Genomic DNA, 3855 nt, shown 5'->3' with positions numbered 1-3855 from the left:
AACCAATCAGTATTTCACCAGTGATCTGGTAACACTTGATGAAGTAAATTTACACTTTAATGGTCCACTGGAACTAAGTCAAGTCAAGTCAATTTTATTTATATAGCGCCAAATCACAACAAAAGTTATCTCATGACACTTTACAGGTAGAGCAGGTCTGGTACCACACTCCTTCTATGAATTTACACCCACCAATTCTCCATGAGCAAGCACATCCTGCAACAGCGGCGATGAAAACCATCCTTTTAACAGGCAGGAACATCGAGCAGACACAGGCTCAATGGGGACGGCTTTCTGCTTTGACCGTTGGGGGGAAAGAGAGCAGGAGAGTGGGGCAGAGACAAAGACAGATATAAAGAGACAAAGACAGAGATAAAGAGAGGGAGAAAAGGAAGAGACTCATGGACAGACGGGGACGTGAGCAGGTGGAGCTACAGGTGGCAGCTTGAGCCTCTTCAGGTCTGCAGCCTCCTCCAGCAGCACCCGGGATCTGGGATGAAGGAAGCCCGAAGGCTCCAGAGAAGAAGACGAGTTAATAATACGTATGAGTATGATTTATGTATGGCACATATACAGAGAGGGAAGAGAGGAGGAGAGCGAAGCCCAGTGCACCATGGGAGATCCCCCAGCAGCCTAAGCCTATAGCTGCATATCTAAGGGCCAGCCTAAGCCAGGCCTAACTATAAGCCTGATCAAAAAGGAAGGTCTTAAGTCTGCTCTTAAAGGTCGAGAGGGTGCCTGCATCCCGGACTGAAACTGGGAGACAGTTCCACAGGAGGGGAGCCTGATAGCTGAAGGCTCTGGCTCCCATTCTACTTTTAGAAACTCTAGGAACCACCAGTAACCCTGCATCCTGGGAGCGAATGGTTCTAGCTGGATAATAGGGGACTATGAGCTCTGTCAGGTATGAAGGAGCCTGACTGTTGAGGACTTTGTATGTTAGAAGGAGACTTTTGAATTCTAGTCTAAATTTGACAGGGAGCCAATGCAGAGAAGCCAGTACAGGAGAGACATGGTCTCTTCTACTAGTTCTCGTCAACAGCAACATTTTGGACCAGCTGGAGAGTCTTTAGGGACCTACTGGTGCAGCCTGATAGGAGGGAATTGCAGTAATCCAGCCTGGACGTGACAAAGGCATGGACTAGTTTTTATGCATCTTTTTTGAGACAGGATGTGTCTGATCTTAGCAATGTTTCGTAAATGAAAGAAAGCAGTCCTAGAAATTTGCTTAACGTGGGCATTAAAAGACAGATCCTGATCGAAGAGAAACACTAACACTACTGAAAATAACAATATTACAATATGCTAGAGTTGATCTAATATCCACCACCCAACTGTAATAGTCAGTTGGTCGCAATCATCCTTTTTCCTTCAACAATGGCTTCATATCAAATGTAACAAGATGCAGAGCACGCAAAACTGTCCAGTGACAGTGCACAATACTGCAAAAAGATCAAGTCATCAAGCTCAAGTCATGAGGTGTAACTAAATTTTAATTGAAACATTGCGTATTTTTTTTAATATGAAAAGTATGAAAATGCTCTAAAACCAGACTTCATGAAGGTGGCATGAGAGCCTAAAGCCCAAAGAGAGACTGTGGAGAATGTTCTGCTGCCTGCAACATCTACCAGCATGACCAGTGTGGCAGTGGGTTGGTTACAGCCTGGGGAGACATATCCTTGGAGGGCTGCGCAGACCTCCACATGTTAGCCAGATGAACCCTTACTGCTGTTAGATACTGGGATGAGATCCTCTGATCCACTGTCAGATCATATGCTGGTGTAGAGGGCCCTGGGTCCCTTCAAGTGCACAACAGTACCTGGCCTCAAATGGCCGGAGTGTGTCAGCAGTTTGTGAATTACAAAGGCATTTATGCTATTGACAGCCCAAAAAATCATTTTAATGATTGAAGGCCTCAAGCCAAATTGTGTCCGTCTAACAAAAATACTCAATTAATTACAAGTGTTGCTGGAGCCTCTTGACCTCTTCAAGTTTTCTTTCATTCTCGAGCTTGCAGTCTGGAAGTTGGTTAAATTGTGCCAGAAACCCTACTATACTTACATCTACCTTTTGGAATGAATTCTTCAACTCAACCACTTCCAATTTGATGTATTTCTTGCAATTTTGATACTTTACCTCAATTACCTTTTTGTTTCAAACATGAGCCCAGAGAGAACGGGGAATGGAACATTTCTAAGATATCTATTCAGTGCTACTTTAATTGATAAATATTTATCTTGAATAGCCTATGTGACATGCTCTTTTTAAAAACAAAATATACTTTCATGGAACTGAGGCTGATGGTTATGCAGATGTTCTTTTTATGTCTGACAGGTCTGGAACTTTATATACTTCTCTTCATACTTCACCTGATGGCTGTGGCATCCCTGTAACCTGCCAAACAAATGCAGTGGAAAACACAGAATTGTCCCTTTAAGCTTGCTTTCCTGTTATAACAAAAGTTCTCAAGCTCCTCTATAAAGTAATGAATATAAGTAGTGCATACTAAATACCTTGCTATTAACTGTTACCTATGTGATGTAACTGGACAGGGTCCAATACTCCTTGTCCTCGTCACCCTCCACTTATCCGGTTGGTCCAGGTCGTGGGGGCCTCATCAAGGAAGCCCAGACTGTCTTCTCCCCAGTCATCTTCTGGGGGAATCCCGAGGTGTGCCGAGGACAGCCGAGAGATGTAATCCCTCCAGCGTGTCCTGGGTCAGCCCCCAGGCCTCCTACCGGTCGGACTTGCCTGGAAAAATTCCTGAGGTAGGTGTCCAGGAGGCATCCTCACTAGGGGCCTCATGTATCAATACTTGCGTGGATCTCATACTAAAAAACTGCGGTCGCAAGAATTGCGAAAGTTGCGAACGTATAAAAGAAATCCGGATGTATCAATGTGTGCGAGCGCCGGAATCCACGCACATTTCTTTGATACATCCCAATCAGCGTGGAATTGAGCACAGATGTCGGAGGACCGGGCCCGTCCACGTTACGCCCACCTATAAATACGCAGATTTATATAAATAGGGTCTCCGCTGTCGACACTTGTAAAATAATGTCAAAGAAAAAGAGGTTCACTGCGTGCTATTTGGAGGTGCTGGTCAGGGAGGTGGAGGACAGCAGATTCTGTTTGACAGTCTTTCCAGTGGTGTCAGTATAAACAAATAAACGTTGTGAGTGGGATAAGAAGTGAGAGGGTGAACACGGTGGGTTCAGAGCAACGCACGCCCACGAGATTAAAAAAAGTGGTGGGACCTGTTATTGGCTAAAGTTCCCTTCTAATCACCAGTGTTGTTTGTCATCATGTTCATACATCTTAACCTCTTCTTATGATGGAAAGAACGAGTCGCTACGTGTTTGAAGTTTCAAGACGACGGTAGAAAAGTGTTCGCTCCTCCTTTACTGAACGATCAAAGTGATACAAAGCACAGTTTTCCTCACTAAACCTGCACGAGCATCACTACGTCATCAGCTTGCACCACTGCTAGCGCTCTGAAAGATTTCCTATCTCTATTTCTAATGCTTGTCTGCAATTCTAACTTCCCTAAACAATGCAAGCTAAACGTAGGACAAAATTCAACACTGCGCAATCACTAAATGCAATAACTACAGTAATCAATTGGCTTCAATCTAAATTTAAATAACAATATGGAAAATGGCACGAACAGGAACTCAAGGTGCTGGAGGAGTGCGGCTGTACACCGCTGCCAGACAGGCGGGGGTCAGGGAGAGGGGCACCTGACGGAGTTTGAGCAGCGGCAGTCATGGGCAGCATCTCTGTGGGGGGATTGTTGCCACCACCCACGCTAACTCCGAGAGCCTGGAGGGTAAGTGGCATCTCCATTTCTTACGC

The 3855-nt window shown here is 45.0% G+C and overlaps 1 pseudogene; it reads right to left on the bottom strand.

Moving 5' to 3' along the window:
• Positions 1-676: 676 nt before the first annotated feature.
• On the bottom strand, positions 677-2385 carry LOC147254522 (uncharacterized; annotated as a pseudogene).
• Between the last annotated feature and the right edge of the window lie 1470 nt (positions 2386-3855).

Source organism: Aulostomus chinensis, chromosome 10, assembly GCF_037954235.1.
Source record: "Aulostomus chinensis isolate RoL2024-O1b breed Wild chromosome 10, RoL_Achi_v1.0, whole genome shotgun sequence".
In the NCBI taxonomy this organism is placed as follows: Eukaryota; Metazoa; Chordata; class Actinopteri; order Syngnathiformes; family Aulostomidae; genus Aulostomus; species Aulostomus chinensis.
This window is presented reverse-complemented; position numbering and strand designations above follow the sequence as displayed.